Source organism: Pezoporus occidentalis, unplaced genomic scaffold (genome assembly GCF_034315485.1).
Source record: "Pezoporus occidentalis ecotype Australia unplaced genomic scaffold, CSIRO_AGI_Poc_V1 ctg75, whole genome shotgun sequence".
NCBI lineage: Eukaryota > Metazoa > Chordata > Aves > Psittaciformes > Psittacidae > Pezoporus > Pezoporus occidentalis.
In genome coordinates this window covers 425,548-448,885 of record NW_026916104.1, presented here as the reverse complement: position 1 = coordinate 448,885, position 23,338 = coordinate 425,548, and the positions used below count along the sequence as shown (strand labels likewise).

Genomic DNA, 23,338 nt, shown 5'->3' with positions numbered 1-23,338 from the left:
AGGGAGTCCTAAAAGGCTGACTCCAGAAAATCACACAGTATTTCCATTCTATATCATCTTGATCATCTCCATCATCACCACAGAACTATTAGTGCATGCACACACACACATGCAAAAGCACACCAACACACACACACATGCATAGGAACAACTAGGGCAATGGAAAATACATTCCATCTTTGCTCACTTATTCCACATACAGGCTAATTTCTAAACCACAGGGGAGCAAATGTTCTATAAAGCCCTCTTATCCTACAACTAAATACCCTTGCTAACGAAGAGTTAGCAGCACAGCCATAACTATCAAAAGCGCTAACTTTTAGATTAGTAGCAGTTGGCGACTCAGTCATCCATTTTTCATTTTAAGGACACCTTTTTAAGACTGCGCTCTTATTTTCAGGAGGACTATAAATGCACTTCTCATGTTTTTATTTTATTTATTCTGCCCTGGGGATTTGGGTCCCTCTTTGCAAGCCATAAATTTTTCTTTAAATCTTTTTGGTAATAATAAATTTTAAATCTAATCGGACAAGGGGAGCAGGTCTCCTCTCCAAGCGTTTTGGCAAAGCATCACTGCTACACGGTGTTTGTAATCAACTTGTGGTCACTAAGCAGAGTGCTAACTACCTCTGCAAAAATAGAAAGCTACATGTCAAAACACGGCTCTCACCCCTCTGCTCTGCACCACTCCACCCCCCACGGACAGCCCCCTTCCCCTCACCACCATATAAATTAGTATGGAGGAAGGCAAGACAGAAAGACAGACAGACAGAAAGAGACACTGTGGCAGCTTTTAAAATTGTTGCTGTAAAGGATTTATCTGAAGGTCTGAAGGGACAACACTCAGTACTTGACAGAATGAGCTACAGCAGTTAGTGGGGGAAGATGGAGGAGGAGGAGAAGGAGAAGGGAAAGCAGCCTGGGAGGAGAAAACCTCGCATCTAAAATGCTCTTGGAAAAATTCCAATTACCAGTTCAGAACAATGTTGACATTTAGCCTTTTTCTAATCAGCGTTGTCTGTCACCCAGGGCAGAGATTCCTGCGGTATGACGGAGCTCTTCTACAACTGCTCCTCTCTGCCCTCTGCCACCGTCCCACCAGCACTCAACCTGGCACCCTTGTCCCACCCCACAAGTTTTAACTCCCTAGCAGTGGTTGTGGCCTGGGGCCCATGTGTATGATAGAGTACAGCACAAGAGTAATAGCTGCCTGAGTGAAGCTAAACCACCGCTGATGCTCTGCAGTTGGGCTCCTGAAGGAGGGCAGAGTAAGTAGAAAAAAGTTTCATTTTAAGACAGGCTCTGTTTAAAGAAATTCAGTAGATGCCGTAAACTAAGATATCTCATATGGCAACCAAGCCCTTATAGAAAGTTAAATTCAGGTACTGGGTATTAATTTCAACAAAGCAATGTTGTAGAAATCTGCAGTTTCACCTGTTTGTTTACCTGTTTCTGGTTTTGAGCAGAAAAAAAGGTGGGGGGGAGATGACAGAACTTCAGGAAAGAAAGTATCTAATTGCTATTAAAAACTATTTCTATAATTAACTAATCAATTCAACACTCTTTGACCTCTGACAAGTTCAGTGTCATTCACTGTGCAGATCAGAGGAGCACAGTGCGTGGCTGAGCTACATCATTTTTTTTCCATCATCACAGAAGAGAAAAAAACAGCTTGGCACAAGCTAGACCTAAGCTGCTGTCAGCTCAGAAACATCAGGGCTGGAAAAGTTCAGAGAGCACTGTGAAGCAGGTACTGATAGAGCAAGATAAAGTGTGCTGCACAGTGATAGCCTGCTTTTGTTATCCCAAAAGCAAAGATAGTAGAGAGGGAGGAAAGCACTGCCAGCACAAGGCAATATGCTCTGCAGCAGGTGGCTGTCATCATGGACACTTAGGTACCAATCCCACTGACACGTCAGAGGGAGTTCCTTTGTAACAGGACACAAAAGATTTTGCTTTCTAAACCTTTACTGCATTACCCTGCTTAAAGACAGTGGTTAGGCAAGTGACTGATTTAAATTCAGTTCTCTAGCTGCAGTGATTTCAACTGCACTAAGTTTGTTCATGTGGAAGTAGATAAGTAGGTGTGACTACATGAACATCAAATTAGGTAAAGGCAGGATTAGGGTTATAAGCAAATTCACTTTCAGAAGTTATATAGGAATACAAAAAATTAATTTTCAGTGAAATTAATAACTTCTTAAAAGCATTGTAAAGTGTCTCAAGAATATCCTTCAATTCAGTGTTTTGAAAGACCTCAGGCAGTGACACTACTCACAGGTAAGTTTGTACATCTTAAATTATTGCAAAACAGTAGAATATGGCTGTGAGGTAGTAAGTTACTGCAGCTTTGACTTTGCTGCAAGCAGGTAAGTACTGCTGCAAAGTCAGCAGAACGGGTGAAGTCTGTGCATCTGAAAATATTTGCAATATCCTGGTGAGATATCCTGAAACTGAAAACAGCCAATTTCAGCTGCATTGGATCTGGACATGGACCTAGCTCTGGGAAAGTCTGGAGGAAAAAAGCTCCTGTGGAACATAAATTTGCTACAGCTTCAAAAAATCGTTTTGACTTAAATGTTTCACCATTTTACACTTGATTCCCTTCTTCTGACAAATGTCAGCCCATGAAAAAATTCTTTTGGAGCCTTCACCAAGATTTTGACAAGCAAGACACAAACCAAAACCAGTGAGCCCAGTTAAGAGATTTCAAGCAAAATATCAGGCACAGTTAGAGTTACACAAACAGTGTTAAACGGGCAGTGGTGGTAAACAGAGGAGAAGGAAGTCCTGTACCGACTTAATCACAATCTTCAGACATAGGTCCTGATGCTACAATAAGTACCACACACATTATTCCTTGACTTGGGCTTTGGGGAAGGGAAAGAGTAGGTCTCAATATGATTGGAGAGGAAGAAGTCAGCTGTGGCAAACTCAGTCACAGCTCAAAAGTAATTCTTTGGCAGAACATTGGTTCTTTAAAATTTTAATTTTGTTCCCAAATCAAAGTCACCTTTTAATAAAGTTTCTAGAATTCATCTTCCACTTTCTAAAATTTAAAACAGTAATTTAGTTTCATTCTGCTCAGGATAACATATTTAATTCCATATTTTCATTTCTTCCAACTTTCAGATTTATCAACCCTTTAAAGAAGTAACCAGAATAAAACAAAAGAAAAAAGCACATCAAAGGCACTTGGAAGAAATCCATATCCTGATTCCAGCAGAGAAGGGCAGACACAAATAGAGAAGAAATGCAGCGGGGATTCAGGGAAACCTGTCAAGGACAAGATCAAGAAGTGTAAGAAAGTATCTATGTCCCGGTGTCAGAACTGATAAAAAATTCTCTTGACCAGTGACACAGCCCAGAAAATCCTGTGTCCTGTGCTATTTTGTGTTTCACAGAGCACATTCTGTTTTAAAAAAAAAAAAAAATAAAATAAAATTGTGGTAATTCTGCTAAAGAAAAATTCATTTATGCAGCACAAAATGTTCTTGTTGGGTGCACTGCCTTTTAAAATGCAGATGACAGTGCTCAGCTCTCACAAAAATTGATGGTCTTGGTAAATTTGATTATGGCAACTTGCTCCACAAAAAACGATATAGTCTGTGACAGAGAAGCCCTAGCTATGCTGAAACCAATAAAGTTTTGTCATTAGCTTCACCGGCACTAAGAACCAGCTGAAGAAGTTGACTTCCAAATTATTTCTTCAATCAAACACTGAGATATTTATTGGATCTACATTAGTTGTCCTTCAGAATCTCCACACAAGTTTTAACACATACACTCATTAAAAAAGAAGTATTAATTTATGTCCCAGCCAAATTTTTTGTAATTTCTTTATGCATTACTATGCGAACACCACACACATGGGACTTCGCTTTTCAAGACTTTTCCAAAGCTGAGAGGTGGAAGCCTTTTACCATGTGTTTGCTAGGAGGCTGTTCCTCTCTCCCACCCATCCCCAAAGGCCTGATGACTCTCCCACTCAATTCCCCTCCAGCCAAGGGAGGTTGGACGCGTGTCCCTCGGCAGACTGCTGGTGCCAGCGTGTCAGCCAGGCCACGTCCCTCCCTGCCCAAAGGGGTAGGCTGTGCTCAGCTGCAGCACTCCAGCCATCCCTGCGCCAGGGCAAGGATTATTTCCAGTCTTTTTTTCCCCCCTTTTTCTTTGAAAGACCACATGTTAAAACAGGGTCACCATCTTTTCTATTCTGTCATGTCCTGCGGGTTGAAAGCTCATTAACAGGGGTAGGCAAATGAACAACAAAAAGCAAGCACCCAATTTCAATGAGATCTACCTTTCATGCCAATGCAGATGGCAGACAGGCTTCCAGTAGAGTTCCAAAGACCTTGGGAGTAGCTAACATAATTTATATTCACCCCTCCCTGCAACTGCAGTTTACCACTGTTAAATACAAAGAAAATAGATACACATCCTGCACTTGCAGAAATATCAGGAGTTAAGAGGTAACAGCATTTGTAACGCACATTATTTTCTTCATGCATAGGTAATTGCTGGTGAAAACAGACATCTAGGCAGCAGCCCTTCCCCTAGCCACAGATCCCTTAGCAGAGATGGAGATGGCTGCCACCACCAGTAAAGTGAACCCAGAAACTTTACTGGAAGGTCTACACCAAAACTGTAGAATAGCATCATGAAAACTCAGTTAAGTCACACTATGCAATATATCTTTTTCTATCACTCATCAATAATAATTCCTTTAGTTCTGCCATTTGTGAAGAAGATGTGAAAAGCTACACAAGTAGAGCTGGAAAGAAACTATAGTAGCAAGACAGACATTGAGAAAAGAGGTAACTGAGTAGTGCCAAGATGATAAGAGACCGTTTCTGGCCTTCCATTATTATCTCTTCAGTTTGAATGTTAGCATTACTACCATGAGCCTCAACACGACTTTCTTTTCTTCAAATACCGGCCGGTGCTGGAAGAATTTAATGCTCCACTTAAAAAGAAAACTTACATTACTCATGGACAGAGAAAGCCTTGATAGCATGACTTGAAAGCATGTATCAATGTACCCCACAAGATGAAAAAACTTTTATCATCAATTTTACTGTTTGTGCCTTACTCTTGATTAGAGCCAGAACAATTAAAAAAAACACTTTTTTGCTCTACTTAGAGAATTATTGAGTCATGTTTTCAAGATTTTTCTCTGATTGTGAGAGTGCTAAATGTCTTGAAAATGGGAGATAAACATCTACAGGTGCAGAAATGTGAAAGCTGGCGCTTCACTAAATGAACCCTATATTATGAGATATGCGAGGAAATCACTAGTGGGCAATGCTGTGACAAGGTGTACCCTAGTTTGGGCATGCAGCTCAGATATCTTTCTGAGAGCTCTTACATTCTCAGTTTTGGGTTTGTTGGGTTTTGGTTTTTTTTTTGAGATCTTGCATACAAAAATGTAATAGCTATTCTAAGGTTGTTCTCTTTACCTTTATTGTCAATACAAGTAAGCATTTAAATGACTAGGCAACACAGCCATTCAAGTACCCAACATCAAAGCAGTACTGCAGTATTGCAGCCTGTATTTATAAGCCCTTCATCCATTGCATCATGGCTTCAGCTGAGCGTGAGCTCTTCTCATATTCTCATGCTGGTTTACTATTTCTGTAACGTACAGAAATAGACAATGGACCACATTCAATCATATTGTTTTTTTCTGTGGGCTGACTTTGGCTGATTTTGTTGCACTATTGGCAATTTTACTTATCCAAATATATTAAGAAAGAGTGAGAACGTAAATGATTGATAGCAGCTCTTATTGAAACACTAGCAGTGTTAGGAATGAGTGCGTTGATCCAAAATTCAAGACTGTGACAAAGAACAAGCACAAGGGAGGATCTGGCTCCTGCCTTCCTTTTCAGCAGATGCATCCTTGGGAATAATTTGAATATCATATTTCAGCCTTGTTTTGCACACAGAGTAGAGTGGAAAGTAACTGCTGGTTCTGTATCGAAGGCAGGGGGACAGTGGGGAAGGCAGGGGGTACAGTGGGAGAATAATTTTGCTAATCCTTCATTTCAGTCTCACTGAGGCTCCCTATATCCATGAACCCAGAAAGGACTATTGCCTGCTTCCCACGCTGAATGACCTGACTTTACGGGAAATCTTTGAAAGGCATTTCTTTCAGCACCTTTCCGATACTGCCTTTTGGCAAGTTGTCCTAGCTGAGTCCTAGTGCATTTAACCATTGCATTGAGACACACAGGTTTCTACAAAAAGAGGAGGAGGTTTCCTTCTTGCCTGAATGCCTGAGCTCAGTCTCTGATTTTTATGTGGAGGGAGTGGTGATGGGGTGGAGGGTGAGAACCGATAAATGCATATGGTTGTGAAACATTTGGAAACACTTGAGCACAAGCACTGTTCTGTTCTTACCCTCTGCTGCTTTCTCCCAACACAGAGGAGTGGTGGGTGAAAGGCTGAGATGAACTCCTGAAGTTTCCACTTAGTGAAGACAAAGAGACAATTCCAGGAAAAGCCCAAAGAAAACATCTTTTTTAGCTTTTTTTCCCATCCTTTCCCCTTTTTTTGAGCTCAGCCATCACCCTATGAAAATACGTTTGGATTCATTGTTCTTTCCCACTTCCAACATAAACCTTTTTGCTTACTGCTAGTCCGAAGCTGGTATGTCAGTCCAGTGTACCTCAAGTGCATGGGCCCTGCTCCCTGACACTTAAATTGGTGCCTTAGCCCCATCCCTCCTTAGGAACGTAAGAGAAGAGGACACTTCCCTGCTGGGCAGCAGTGTGGTGAGTTAGCCTTGCTGCCCTCTCTTCTCCAACACTGGTGCCTGGTGTGGGGTATATGAACTTGAATCTTTCTATTGTTTGAAAGGAGTGAAGTGCAGCTGCCAGCATTTGGTTTTATAACCAATACATTCATCTTACTACAGAGGTAACAAATTCACAGAGTCCAAAGCTGCCAGGTAATGCGTTCACTTGAGCCTTTCTCCTTCTTTTTTTTTTTTTGCTTGAGATTCTTTTTTTTACATTTTCCTTTCTCCCAACTTTAAATAAAAAAGCATTCTTAACAAAGTGGGGTGCTAGACTACAACACTGCATCACTCTGCAGTGTCCTAATACATGCAGCATTCACAAACAGGCAGATACTTGTGTGCAGCATCCCTTGGGAGGGAGGGCTGTGGAGTGAACCAGGTCTGTATTGTACAAAATACAGCCCCCAAATAAAATAAAGCCCCCAAATACCCTAATGAGGAAGTAGTTCAGTAATTTCTACCTGGAGTGTATTTGAAAAAGATAGGAGACCTCATACTCAAGTCTTACTGGAAATCCAGGGTCTGTACCAGTGCAGCATGTTCCCACTTCTCCCAGGCTGAAGTGCACAGTCAGCACTGAGATTCGCTCCAAGCCTCCGTGGGGGACTTGAACCCCTTCACCTACTGGGCCAGAGAGGAGAGTGCAACCAAGTCCTTCTGACAATAAAAATAGAAAGTATTCATAAGATTAATTCTCTGGCACCAGCAAACCCAGGATCTGTTTCAGACAGAAAGAGGATGCCTGTGAAAAAAAATATAGTGGTGACAAAGGGTTAAATAAATGTGAACTGGGCAGGATCCTGCTACTTGATTCTTTTCTATTGTTTGCTGATGAGGTGCATGTACTTGGCTGAGCAGAGAGAGAAGTCTTTTAAGGGGACCCAGAATTTGGGAATACACTGCTTTTAAATAGGGAAAGCTGATCTTTAGAGATAGTGTCCCTCAAGACTTCTTTTTTTAATAGTTCAAGGCATCCATGCTTTATGTAATCTCAGTTTTAATATCAGCAAAACTTGATTGCAGAACCTCTAAAATGAATTTGTAGAAAAGGAAAGTGCAGTCTCCTTGTTTTAGTAGTCTTGAAAAAAGCAGGGAAGGGAGGAACTGACCACCAGCTGGCTAAAGGCTGGCATAGCAAATAAATACTAAAGAAGGTTCTCACACTGGTGTAAATGCTGCACAGACTGTTAACTGTCCAACTGGGGACATCTTGAAAATGATGCCTCCTAGAAGTGGATTATGACAGTGGAGCAGTTGGTCCTGTTTCCAGAAGCAGCAGCCTGGCATTCCACATTTAATGTAAGAAGTCATGAAGAGCACAGAATTAAAGCTGGTAACTCAAAGGAAATGCACTCTCCTTCTTAAGGTTGCTACACTTTCCTAGAGGGACACCAGTAAAATAGACAGGGTGACCAGCAAAGGCACTCTGACAGCCAGCATGTCTGAGAGGTCAGATTTGATTGAGCACTTAGTCTTTATCCATTAGCAGAAGCTAATAAATCAGGAAGACTAGCAATAGCCAAGAAATAGCTGTGTCTTTGTAACATAACCATGTCTTAAACCAGATTGAAAGGGCTCCAGGAAATCTGAGGGCTCTAGATAATACTTTAGATAATGTAAGAGCTGCTTCCCAATGACCTATTTGATAACCTTCCCCACATGAGGACGTTTACGGGCTGGGTGGCAACTAAGATGTTTAGCTACGCTGAGATGACAACTTTATGAGGTAAGAAAAATAGCACAGCATTTTATTGTTGTTGTCATCGGATGTGGGTGCAGCTTTGAAAGGTTGCTGCAGCGGTTCTGTCAATAGGACTTTTTGGAAGTAATGATTTTTCTGGTTAGGCCCCAGGCTGCATTAATTGTTAGGAGGGTGTTATTATTCTTCATCTGCTGTTAATAGCTTGTTAGAAAAAAAAAAAAAAAGACATGAAGTGTTCTTGGAGCAATCTGTTCTAAGAGCCTAGAAAGAATACTAGGTGGAAGTTATTTCAGAAAGGTTTTGACTTTGAAGGGTTGCTGGACAATGTAGTGTTTCTCTTTGGTGTGTCCCTGCTCATAAAAGCTGGGTATTTTCAGGGTATGGCATAATGGATTTCCTCTCCTAGCCCAAGGGGAAGCTCACATTTGTTGGTATGAGAGCACATGCAGTACTTTTCTATAGCCTAATAAGTTTTCCATCTGCCCCGTGAAACTGTTGCAGGCTGACCACTGAAGGACATGGAGGAGCTCACGGAACTCAGCAGGCTCTTTCCATTAAGGGGAAGCAAAAGGACTGCCTTCGGATGTATGGGGAATCTTAATTGTCTTCCTTTTTAAAACACTTTGTCTGATTTTGTTTGCATGGATATGCCTCCAACATTTGCTGTCATAGTGATACTTTTATCTGTTGCATGTCCAACTCACCCCATTGAAGGAGGGGGATTAGGGAAGTGTATTGCTTTCATTTTACTTCTGTTTACAGGCAGTATGCACCCTGGCAGTGCTTCGTAACTTTCATTAATGAAAAGGAATTAGGATGGAAAGCTTCCTCAGAGTCTGTCTGCCAGCAAGACAGTTTGCATAGCCCAGTCTAGGGAAAACAAGGAAAACACACACACAAGCACAAAAGATGATGAATGAATGGATACCTACTAAAGAGACAGAAGAAAGCATGTAATAGAGAGATTGAAGACAAAGGAGAGAATTGTAGGCTTGTACTTCTTTTGACATGAAACTCATTTTTTGAGTATTTTGCAAAGAATGGAGTCTGTTTTAGAGTCTTTCGTGGATATCATAGTACAATTAATTAACCAGATTGAGAAAAGAAAAAATAACCAAAGCATAACACTTTTTCAAAAGAAAAATCAGTGTTTGCAGGGTTTGTGAATGTCTGATTCAACAGGACATTAACAAACACATTTTAATTGAAAAAAAAAAAAAGAAAGAAAATTGAATTCTTCCTACATTTGAATATGTTGACTTTTTTTAAAACAAATCTTAAAGTTTATGAGCTCTTGTTTTACCCTGATTCTGAAAAGTTAAAGGAAATTACTTTTAGTTATGTTTCACATGTATATTAGCATTCTACTGCTTTTACAAAACACATCTGATAATTAACTCAGATGTAAATTTATTTTCTATGAATCATAGAATAGTTTGGGTTGGAGGACACTTTTAAAGAGCATCTAGTCCAACCCTTCTGCAACTGGGGGGGTGGGACTAGAATACTCAATGTCTGGGGAAGGTCTAGCATAAGCATTCTGGTTTTTCTTACTTTGTTTAAAACATCTTCTGAAGTACATTTAGCTCCCAGGAAATTAACAGTACATTATTTCAGCTGTGATTACACAAAACTGTCATTCTTCTCTATTTCTGTGGCAAAGAATCATACACTCAGAAAAATTCCTGTTTTTTAGTTGCATCACATGATCAAGACATATTATCAGAGGAACCTATTTACTTTAACATTCCTGTAAGGTGAGGAAGTATTTCTTCATGAACTAAGAGAGGACAAGAACTTTGCCAAAGATCATAAAGAAATCAGTGGTGAAAAAGAAACTAAAGTGAACTCTCCTAGATCCAGGCCAGCAGCTAAACATTTTCTGACATTGCCTTTTGTCCAACATCCAGTTCATCTGTTTTTTGATGGATTTTCTGTTGTTCTTATAATCAGAACTTAAGTGCTTGTTCTCTAAAGAACTTGACAAAGTGTTCCGTTTTTCATAGTGAGAGTGATAAAGGGCAATGTTACAAGTAGCAGCCATTTTCCTATTTTAACCTTCCCAGGATATACTCCTCCTTTCCCACTTCCATGCAAGCCTTGAACTACCCTGCTAAGCCCAGTATGTAACAAAAGTGAGAAGAGAGCAGGGAGTACGCCTCCTTCCACTCCACCAGTTCTGGTGCTCATATATAGAAGTGTCTGTGAATTGGTGCTGATGGAGACTTTCTTCCATACTACCACTCCTAAGAATTAGCAACAGTAGCCCCAGCTCCCTGCGTTAACATTTTGAAAGAGCTTGCGCTTCATGAGCAGTGCATCAGCCACTGCCTAGCAATAGTGATGCAAGGGATATTCCTTTACAGAAAACAAGTGTTCTGCTATGTTTTTAACCTAGATTTTTTAAAAGTAAGAAAATCAACACAGATCTTTGCTCTATTAATTGTCTGCTTCTGGAAAGTATGCATGAGAGCAGATCTTCAAGCTGTTCACCCCACAGGGAGGAGGAGAGCTTTTGAATTGTCTGTGGCCTGTGGAAAGAGCAGCAGCCACAAAAAAGTCTTGGTCATACAGAACTTTTGGTTCCATGCCAAATTGAGAGCCTTATGCTTGAATGCATTCGCTGCCACATGAGCCCCAAAAGCTTATGGGAAAGCAGGGGACAAAGACAACAGAGTGGCCAGCTCCACAGAGGGAGCAGTGAGGAAAGCTGTTTACACAGGCACATCAGGACAGCTGATGGGGGAAAGGAGCTATATCCACTCAGGATAGAGGCGGTGCTCTGAATTCAGGAAGCAAGGCTCTATGCCAAAACAGAATGGCACAAGTTTTGCATTTCAGTGTCTTGGAAATACTAGAAAACATATCTAGGAACTTCCTGGAGCCCTAGGAAGTTCTTCCTTTAGGATAGAATATATGCAGACAAGAACTGGGGCCCTGATCTCTTCTCCGAACACCAGGAAGACCTCCCAAAATCCTGGGAAATCACTGTTATGGAACAAAAATGAGGAAACTGATCCAAGTGAATGGTTCTAGTGTTAAGCAAGACAGTCATTCTGCTCCCTTTGTAAGTAAACTGCACCATTTTCCTGAACTTGATGCAGGACATAAGCATATTTGGCACTGTGTACCTCCAGCCAGGTCTTCTGTGGGCTCCATAACTCATATCCAGTGTCTTTGTTCAGCAAACAGAGAAACTGCAAACACACCAATCTGCACCAGTTGAACCTCTATATGGTCCACGTGTACAGCCTATCTAATGTCAACAAGGAAGGAGTACTGTGAACAAAAAGCTGCACACGCATATATAGGTTTTAAGAAAGGGGACTGCAATTAAAACACTTATTTTCTTATCATCACACACTCATGATCTTATTCTGCCAAGTATTTTAAATGTCAGCTCCTCAGGATTATCTCAGAGCTGTATGACAAATTCCAAACTATATGCATCAGCAGGAATATCAGTGGTTCCACAGTGCATCCAGACTCACCCTGAAACACCGCAAATAAAACATTGTGGGTTTAAGACTGCTTTCTAAACCAAACATTTATTCTAAAAGATAAAAGAGAATGGCTATTGTCATGCTAAAAGCTGAGGACAAAATTACTATATATATGGTAGTTTTTAAATATATCACTCATATTTCTTTAAGAGGAAAGAAATTTGGCTGTAGTTGCAATCAGTCTTAATTCGTTCTTTATTGCTGCTCTGGTTCTGTGTTATTTGAGCTGGTTTAACTGTTAAAAGCGTTTCAAATGTTCACATGGTCTGCATTAGGTTACAGAATAAAAGTAAGTACAGCCCACCAAATGTAACTTTCTGAAATGTAAACCACATGAATTTGATTTCTTTGTGGTACAACTTTAATTGGGTTCAGAGGTCTTTTGGTCTTACCTGTCTATCTGTTCTCTGATGGCCCAACCTGATAAAGCTAATACAAAGAATCTGCGAATGTGATCCAAACTGATTACCCTCAGTTACAGTACATGACTTTATTCCTGACAGTAAAGGCCCTTTAGCCTAGTTCATTTTTAGGCCGCAATTTTGAACCCTAGAGCCACCACTGAACTGGGACTAGAAACGTCACAACTTACAGTGAAAGATCATGTCCCCTTGAACTCTGCAAAACTAGAGAACCAGAGGAAAGGAGAGTGTCTAGGTGCAACTGTAAGTGATGCAGTGTTAGAAGAACTGCATGAGCATGTGCATATGCATATACCTTGCACTGTTACAGCAAATGTCAAAACAGAGAGCGCATCCAGCACACACTGCATGATAGAGAAGTAACTGCAAACAGAAATTACAGCAAAGCCTCAAATCTCCAGAGACTGATCTTCAACTGATTTTGGATTGTATTTTTTTTCCTTTGACAATACACTACATTGCCTTAATGACAATGAGTCGTTATTTGCTCATCAACTCTCCTCTCTGTTGAACCATGTTGTGCCATATGCCTTTCTGGAGTCAAACAACAGTGCTTCTGCTTCCTACCCAGAACAGCACATCATATCTCAGCAACCACAAGGAAGGCATCGTACAACAGGTATACTCAGCTCATACCCTGTAACCCAACTTGTAAACAAAGACTTGTATCAGCTTGTGGGAGCAGATCTGGAATTAAGTAGACAGCTCAGGAGAAATGGAGGGAGAAAGGGAACAACAAGCTGAAATTTTAGAAGTCCCTCTGCTAGGGTAGCTTGTTTTCTTTCTTTTGGAATAGACAGCCTCAATGTTGAAAAAGTAGCATGAAAAAGATTCACAGTGCTTATAGTTCTTGGAAGAAGACACTGTAGAAAGGAACACTCAGCAGATCCAGTAATAAAATAACACAATATTGAAAATTACTCAACTGAAGCTTCCACTGGAATTCATAAGTTTCATTGAAGTAAGTAAACCAGTAACAAGTAAAAATATTACAAGTCATCATCTAGTTCAGGCAAATTACATTCTTTTTTCCCCACTGGAAGGGGGGGGGAAGAGGAAGAAAATAGACTTTTAAAGCCAATGTAGTAAATTTTTTCACATTTTTTTTTTTATCCTATTCCACCAAAGCTGGTATTGTCTTTGTCATTTTTCTACAGTTCTGTTACAGACAACTGCTCTGTACCAGTAGAACTCTTCTCCCAAGTAATTTCCACTGGCAAACATATGAGGACTAACAAATGAGGTCCCTTAATTAGTTCCAGGTTTTTCCAATAGCAGTGTTGGCAATACAGTTTTTCGCTCTCTGTCCATCATACAAATAACAAGGCACAGCCTGTAAACATGGCAGGGGTGTCTCTGTTTTCCTTTTCATATACCAGGCAAGCAGGAGGAGTAAGAAGGAAATGTATACCTCAGTGGTGGGGTTTTATTATCAACTTTTTGGCTTGAAGTCATTTACACTCTCTTCAAGAGCACATCTTATAGATCCATGACTTGGTCATACGGAAAATTGAACTTTTCCAAGGAGGTTTCCTCAAAAAAAAAATAAAATTATATTTTCCCCTTAAGGTTTGAAATGTGTTTTCTTGCTTTTCTTCTTAAGCTCTGTTTTCCTTTATATATGGTGTTTTTGCTTCCCTCCATATTTATGGCTTCTGCTTGTGTCCAATATTGTTTTTAGCATTTGCTTTATTTAGGGCCCCACAACCCTTGATGTTTCATTAACGTGCAACAAAAAGCTCCATGCTACTAGGCTGTGTACAGAAAAAGACCAGACTGGAAGGGACCCCAGCTTTCCCCACAGAGAAATATAGTTCCACTTGACGACTTCTGGAATGAACTTTGCCTATTATGTTTTATATAGAATTTGAATAAATCCTCTGAGTCACAAATTTCTCATTGGAACAATAGAACTACATAGAGGCCAGACGAAAATTTGGAAGCAAGTATGGATTTTCTTCCCTGTTGTGGAGCCCAGAATCCATATTTTTCTCCACATCCACTTAGTATGGCACTCACTGACTGCTTTCGTCCAGCTTTCTTTGCTACTTCATGGTAGAAGTATTATTCTGCTTCCTATTTTATTTCCCTAGGGATCAGAAGTAGTTCAAAGACACTCTAGGTCTCTTTCCTCTATGGGCCTGGAATGGACTGCAGAGCAAGAAGAAATTAAAACAGACTAAAAAGGAAGTTAACTGTAAAGATGTGAAGTTTTATACACAAATCTTTGGTGTATGTATTAACCATCTCTGGTATAACCTACTGACCACATATTTTCAATATGGACTTAGTTTAATACCTGTGCCATATAACCTCAGACAAAACCACACTAGACAAGCACAAATTGAGATAAATAATACGAAATTGGTTCATATTTGGTCTCCTTTGTTTACCAGTTCCAGTTCACATCTTCAAATGTTGTAGCAGTATTTCAACCAGAAACAGCCATCCATAACAGCCCATTGAGTTTAACAAAGACTCTAGTTTCACTGAGTATTTTAAAACTACTGCTGCCTTTTGCCCACTTTCACAATACACGCTCACTTGTGCTGCCCCAAAAAGTTACACCAACAACTTGAAGCGGTAATGAATTAATGAAGTCCAGCATAACCAAAGAGAGATTCCTTCAGGCATATTAAGTCCATCTCTCCAGGGACAGTTTCTAGTAACAGCACAAAACACTTGCTGAGAACACAAGCTTTATTCATGAGCATATCAGGGAAGCTTTCTTCATGCAGCTCTGCCCAGATGCTCCAGGAGAGCATCACCATTCAGATCTGTGCACCTCATAAACCACTTCCTATGCATTTTGTAGGACTGTACTGCATACAAGCCAGGGATATGTGTTAAGAGAATCCATCTGTCAGAAAAAGAAGACAGATATTCAACTGCAACTAGCTCTTGCTTCCACAGTGCTTAAAGGACCAGAGGGCCACCCAGACAGCACCTTGCATCTGAAGGGGAGCAGCGTGGTCACTCTCTAGACACCAAAGGCAGCAGCCTATCTAAGATAAGACAAGCAACATCTGCCATACAAGGACTAATTTAAACAGAGAAGCTTTGATGATATGTTGTATAAATGCCCAGCTACAGTGGGAAAGTGGGTGCTCCCAGCAGTGTAAGCTTCAAGGCCAAGCAGCTGAGATTTAACTGGAAACCCAATAACCCAATTCATTATTCTTTAAGACACTTCTTATTATGTTATCTATTTGTATTCTTTTTAGGTCATCTTACTTCAAAAGTCGGGGTTATCCTGTCATTGCCTGGGAAATCACAGACATTTTGGGCGTCAGGAATTAAAAAGTATTAGTCATGTTTAACATATCTGACTTAGAAATTTCAAGACCTGGTTAGAAGTTCCCTGAAGAAAACTTAAGACCAAAAGCTACTATTTTCATTACAGAAATCAAGGGACTAAAAGAACCAGAATTTCTGTCTAGGGTCATTTGATGCTAACCGTGACCTTTTTTTTTATCTGGAAAAAAAAAAAATCAAAAAGAGCATGAGATGGGGGAGAAGGCAAGTACGAAGACACAAGCAAGAAAAAGCAAAAAATCAACAACAGGCACAACTTTTTTCTTCTATCGGATGTTTGACATGTACACATTGTATTTCAATTTGCATACTTAAAAAAGGAGTAAGAACATCACTTTGAGCCCTTACATTTACAGCACTGGCCAGCCTGGATGCTATAGTCAAAAGTAACATAATATAAATCAGAATTCCCCAGGAAGTATATACAATTCTCTAACAACTGTCAAATAAGCTAGGGGTTTGGATTTCACGCATTTGGAGAATTGTCCAGTGAAAACATTTTATTACCCCTCCAAGTTTTAATGGACCCTATCAGAACAGCTGCGATTCACTTCACTTGCAGCAGAGGAAGCTGGTAATAGCTCAGAGATTGCCCCCTTCATTTCATAAACCAATTAGGACTTGGATCCTACAAGCAGAGTAACACAACCCCTTCTTTTACTGGCAAAATTCCACTTCATTCATGTGAGCTCAGAGTAAATGTCACTGTTGGCAGAATTCAGATGCTCATAACAACATATGTTTCTAAAACACATTTTCTAATTTGTTCCTTCTTCCAAGGAACACTCTTCCTGCACTCATCAAAATGAGCACGTCTCAATCTACCTGAAGGCTTTGTCTAGCCACCAGTTCCTTGTTCACCTCAGAAATTTTTTACTAAAAATTGCTAAGAGAATTTTAGATTATGATTTACCACGTGAGACTTTGCTAGAAAATCTTCAAAATGACAGATGTATTTAAATCATTTTTTTCTTCTAAATCAAGCAACATTTCATTTGTTTAGAAGAAGTTTTTTTGGTGGTGGTGTCAGATTTATCTATACTTTTGACTTAAATTGTATTTTTTTTGTGTTTTGAGGTTGGGATTGTTTTGGTTTTTTTTTCAAATGCATATTTGGCCTGCCAGTACATATAAATAAAACCATATATATGCCTTACATGGGACAATACTGTACCACTGATTTCTAAACCTCAAGTTGTCAACTAATGGGGAGGTAAAATAGGATGGTAAGGTGGTAAAATAGGATCCATACATTTTACACATAGTCTGTAATTTATGCAATTTCCCTTAAAGCTATTTTTCTCTGAAATACTGTCATTGGTTTTCAGCCAGTGCCAGTTGGCACATCAACGACAACTCTCTCATTGAAACAGATACAATTTTATCAGCTTTTTGCACATAATGCTCTTCATTTTTTATTCATTCATTATAGCCATTGTGCCACCCCCAACAAACATTTAAGTTCTTCTCTGAACTGACATGGTGTGGGGCAGCATCCAACCTTTGCTATTTCTCTGGAACATCCAAATTACTCTCTTAAATATAGAAGAAAATAAAAAAAAATTAAAAAGCCTTACACCAAACAAAGCCTATATTGTTTGAGTTAGTGTTGTACTGTGGCTTAGTTACCTGTCAAACAGACTGACGCTTGGATAAAACACATACTGGAATCATGCATCAGAGCATGTTAAGTACAAACCTGTGATGAAGAGCAGAGCTATGCAATTTGGGCATGCAGAGCTCTAATGATCATTTCTGGACTAGGAAAGCTCAATCAGTTGCATCAAACCCACTGCAACTCTGAGATTCTCTTCCATTCAAAAACAATTTTACATCTGTTTTACTTCCAAGAGTTCTATAAATCAAATCATAAATTTTGATGTCACCTTTAAAGATTTATACGGTGTGTATTATTTACATAGATATATGTCAGGTACATAAGAGATACCAACCACTAAAATTGAGCCATTAATGCTGTATTCTCCAAGTCCAGTATATCATATTTAAGTCCTATTTATGGCTTACTCTGATGCAAGAGCCAGTCTATGCCTATGAAGGCTCAGTATTTCTGTTCAGGTACAGTAATGGGTGCAATACACTATTCTGACCTGTCTTTCCTATAGTTTTGGGGCAGAATAAGCTTTCCAGAATGGAAAAGTCATGATCCATTTCTTAGAAAACACTTGCATAAGAATCAGCTTTTGTGGTGTTGCTGCCTATTTGAAAAAACCATCAGGAGAGGGAGGGGGCTGGTTTCTCTTCATAACAAAAGATAATAATCCTAATAAGAGTCAGTGGCCAGCAAGTCACACAATATCCTTGACACCTTTTTTTATCTTCTGTTCTTGCTGTGAACAAGCAACATTTCTAATAAGCTTAGGACTTTCGTCAAGTAGAAAGTATGAGGCATAAAATACTCTGTTCATTAATAAATTTAAGCACTATGTATAACAAGCACATAACTTTAGGATAACAGTTGACTTCAAGTTAGATAATAAACACACTAAACTTTCTCCATTCCTTGTTGACAGGCTATTTATTACCTGGCTAATGGTTCTCCTTTCAGTCCCCTGAAAGTCATCTTGATATATGTCAGTACTTTCCAACCCTTCCCTAGACCTTACAGCAAGAAAGAGTTTCTGGAAAGGCATAGGAGTATATGGTTTGAGATAGAAGAGAGATGTCATGAACAATCACCCCTCTGTGCTATGTCTGACACATAGACTGGTGCTGTTCGCTCTTTTTCTTCCTGACTCAGCAGTGTCAGGAGAGATTGAGTCAGCAGCTCCTGAACAGGCCGATGCAAACAGCAACAGGGGAGGCTGGGGAGCAGACAGAGCTTCCAAACATCACACAGAGAGCAGCACAGTTCCATCTGCAGGTCAACGTGCAGACCTAGGCAGTGGCTAGCTAAAAGGGGTGAAACCGCTTGAGAGGATCCATCAGACTCCTTTACTCCCTAATCACCCTGCCTACTAGCCATGAGCTATGAGACTTGTTTTTGTGAATCGCTCACTTGTAATAATTTCCTAAGTAATTCACCTCAGCTTCCCAGAGACTTGTGGCTGTTGCACACATTTGGCTGGATGGGATTCCATGTTAAGGTTGGCTAAGGTCAGTGTGGTAAAAGGGACTACAGAAAACATGTCTTAGCATAAACAGAAGAAAAAGAAGCAGGTTCATTAAACAGGAAATAAAGCCCACCTTTGAGTACAAAGACAGGGGAAAAAAATACTGGGCTAAAATGACACAGTCAGATGCTCTTTCTTCCCACCTCTCCATTTTCCTCCCCTTCCAGTGATGTTCTTGCATCCTGTAAAGCCAAGGCTATGGAATGGACCTGATCTAATAACTGAGAGGTTATTTGATACTTCATCTCTCACTGCACATTTCTTCTCATCTCACAACATACTGTGGTGTTTCAGTTCAAATACATGAGTTGTAACAGAGGTTTTTATCCAGGTTTCCTGGAAAGGGAACTGGTCTTTGAATTAAATAAAAGCACATCATTCCGTGGCCTCTTTGATGCCATATACTCCTCCAACTTACTAGGAGCTTAAAGAGAAACTTTATCTGGCAATGTACAAAGACCCTTCAGAGTTACTAACCTATTCCAAATGCCTTCCAGAACTAGCTGCATTATGGAAGGGTTTCTACCTGTGAACATCTCTTACAGGAGTCTCTTCTGTTTCTTTGAGCTATAAAGGATGACAGCAGGATACTCTGAGAGCTGAACCAGCAGCTACAGTCTCAGATAGCTTGCTGCTATGGTAAAAACCCTGTGCTTGCCACCGAGGAGCCTTTTTCTTCTGCCCTCTTAGGTGCCCCTGATTAAGACTACGTCTGAGAAGATTTCTCTTTTTCCAAATCCCCAAGGCAGTCACAATGAGTCTGTTGCTTTCCATTATGTCACTGAACCTGGGTTAGTCCCATGTGTGACAACCCTCAATCCTCTCGTGGTCCCTTTCAGCTTCAGAGCTGTACCAATAAGTTTCAAGCTGGAATAATTAACAGTTATATCTGCTACTGGCTTGAAAATCAGCAGCAGGTTACTTTCTCCAGCAGCGCTGAGATGTTCAGCTGCAGCTACCTACAGTCTTCACTGGTCTGAAAAAGACACCTTATCTAGCAAAAGACATGTCCAGATAAAGCAACCAATGTACTGTGCTGTCACCAATTTGTCTGACCACACTTTTCACATACGTTGCTGAACTTGGTCACTGAAGAAAAATAGTTACTCAAAAAAAAGCAGACCAGCACTGCTATTGTACAGCCTAGTTCACAGTCCCATATCTTAAGCTGATTCAGCCTATCTGCTTTTCTATATCTTTGACAAAGGTATGTCTTATATCATTTTTTTCCCTTCCTCCATATGCCTTACTGTTTTTCCTCCATGTATCTTATCTCCATATGATGTGCTATTAATCAGCCAAAGACACCCTTCACCGCTAAGTGTTCCTCAACTGATTTTTCATCAGCACAAGTAGTTACTAGTTACAGCATTCCTCCCACATGTTAAAGGCTTGGAGGGCAGGGAGGAGGTATGGCAAGGAGGTTAGAGACTGCCTCACCACATAAATACTATCTGGGCCCTTTTTTACCAACCTGCCAGTTTGCTGTAATAATACTGCTGTTGGTTCTCAACCAAGGTACATGGTGGGAGGAAGTGGGACTGCACCCTGTCTTATTTTTTAAGTTATTAACCTTCGTGCTCTTCCCTTTTTCTGATTAATCTGGCTGGATGCCTGTTCAGTAGTAGCTGAAGCTTAATAGTTGAAACAATGTGTGTATATACACTGTGCCAGTAAGGCTTGCCCAACAACACTCATTCTGTCATGTTTTCCCATGCCTGTTGTCAATATCTCATTTTATACGCAAGCCCCCAGAGCCAGAGTAGGGCACAGGAAAAAAGAGAGGCGTGGAGGGAGGGAGAGGAATGGAGGGAGATGGATGAAAGAGAGAAGGGGAGAAGAAAGTAAGAGAAAATTACATCCCTCGGGAATGTCAGCTGCTGTGAACTCACCCGCTCCTCACCATGAAACAAACTGTGTGTGGGCACAGGTGGGTCCCATTCCCTGTTACCAGAGCACAGCCTACAAGCAGGGTCTAAATGAGGACTTTTCATTGCTGTTCCCTGTTTTTGTTGGAGTAAGGCCATCACAAACATTTGCAGGTGGCTTGGCCATAGCCTGACACTAAAATATTTGTGGTTGTGATAAAAATCAGAATATTGCTACAAGATGGTTCTATATAACCTTTAGGGCTTGATCCTGCTCTTACAGAACTCAACAAGAGTTTTACCCAGTTGCTCTCTGTTGGTTTTATTGCTCATTAACAGGCATATTCCCTGGCACAATTCTCCATGGTAAGGACTCATCTACCCTTTGGGGCAGCTTCAGATGTTTAAAACAAAAAAAAGGTGGGAACCCAACCCAAAACCACTGATTTGAGCACCTCAGAATTTGGGCTTGTTAAAAAGCTGAACCATCTTAACTTTGTGTGGCCAAACCAAAACCACCAAACTTTTCTGAACTCAAAACATTTTCTGAACCCATCTGCATTTTTATTCAGTTGCCTAATACCAAAACCATTGTCCAGTCTGTATTCCTCATGAATGAGCCTTGGGTATAATTCTTAGGACTTTTAGAAGGATAAGATGAAGATAAATGGAAATGACAAGATATGTTCTTTGAATAAATAAAACAGGCACCACAACAAAAAGACTGAAGGAAAAAACAACAAACAACAAGGATTCTCAACACTTTGGCAACAAGATGAAGCTGAAAATGCAGCAATTATCTCCTAGGACACACCATGAACAAAAAACAAAAGCTCCTAGGAAGAGGGAAGAATGGTGAAGAGAGTATGCTGGAGGTCACACCGTAAGTCTCATTCACATACCAGCTCACACAGAGACTAAAATGCTGACAATTGCTTCCCAATAGAGCAGCTTTAGACTCAGACTTAGGAAATGTTTGCATGATTCAATCACAACGGAGAATTAAGATATGTCATGACAAAGTTTCCCCAATGAGACATTCACCACTGACTAGGAAATAGGTTTTTTTATCCTCAACCCCTCCAAGTTTGGAGATTCTAATCACCATGGCCCTGAACCAACGCAAACCTAAAACCTGACTGACAGGGTCTTGCAAAACCACATGCAGCTTTTTCCTCATTATATAGAAACAATTGTTTGGAAGCCAAGTACAGACCCATATAAAATACCTCACCACTGACTATTAAAAGTTGGTTTTGGGGTTGTTGATTTTTTTTTTTGTTTTAATTAGGCTCATAATTACCACTAGACCTATTAAGTCACAATTTGAACAGGAGTTCAATCATCCTTAACCCAAACAATGGCATTAGCTGTTTTTCTTTCTAAAACTGTAAAATAAACTGTTTCTTCCTTTCTCCCTTTCTCCCACCCCCATCTTTGAACAGAATGGGATATATATAACACAACATTTTTTATTCACAGGCAAAGAGTATTGCACTGAAATCTCAGTGAACACTTTGTTTTGTCAATATGTAACAAAGGCACATCTATCAAGTATATTTACCTGACCCATACTATCAGATTTCTATACTAAGAACCAAAACTTGAAATAGTAGTAAAAAGGAAAATAGAGGAGAAGGAGCACAAAATGGGGCAGTGGATGGAATCAGTGTCCTGTGCACAGCTGGGCAACCCTTCCAGAGCAGCCAGTGCCACAGGCTACCCCTGCCTCCATGGCACTGGGAGATGGAGAGCCAGTGGTCTACATCCTCCCCCAGCCACCAAGAATCTTGAAATAAAACTCAAGAATAACTGGATTTTGAGTTTTAAATGCCAGGATTTAACTTTTCAGCTTTACTCTGAAGAGGCTCGTCAATTATTTAGACAATGACTGGGGATAGAAACTGCTTTTGCACTTGTCATATAATAAATGTGACCAAATTACAAAAGACAGATAATGAATCTAGACTGTGTCTTCTTTCTTAGTCCACTGATATATCTTCTTATCCATTTGTTTTCATTCATAAACACACACACACACACCAAATTCGGAGTTGTATGATGAAAAACTATACCCTCAAACCATCTGGGCAGTTTCTGTATAATTAAAAACAGCTTATTATGACTTATGAGGACCTCATGTTTGCTTGAAGTAACCATGTGTACAAAACATGGATGTTTTTGTTCACACAGTTCTCCAAACAGGAGCACACAACTGGCATTGAAGCCAATACAATAAGCATCCATGCTGTCGATTCATGGGAATAAATATGGATCCATCATCATAAATTGAACAACTGTTTGCAGAGGTCTCTGTGACAAAATTCATTTATCTTTACGGTCTTTTTATTTTGTCTTCCAGCATTCCTCAGTTAAACAGAGTACGCATAAAATAGCCCAATCCCACTGAGCACACAGAAGGAAGTGATAAGATTAGCTTCAGAAATACTCTATCTTTCTTCCCAGAGCAGTCATAGAAACAACATGAACTTCAAATGTAAGCTGATAAAAACAAAACTCTGGATGGAGAAAGCAGGGCTTCCCGGCAAGTAAAGCACTCTGCCCTTTATGAATCGAAGTGTGAGGTTCAGAGTAGAT

General features: G+C 40.1%; 1 protein-coding gene across 2 annotated transcripts in view; it reads right to left on the bottom strand.

Moving 5' to 3' along the window:
- Positions 1-23,338, bottom strand: part of CREB5 (cAMP responsive element binding protein 5) — a 255,644-nt gene that overhangs the window by 148,445 nt on the left and 83,861 nt on the right. The gene's annotated exons all lie outside the window — the stretch shown is intronic.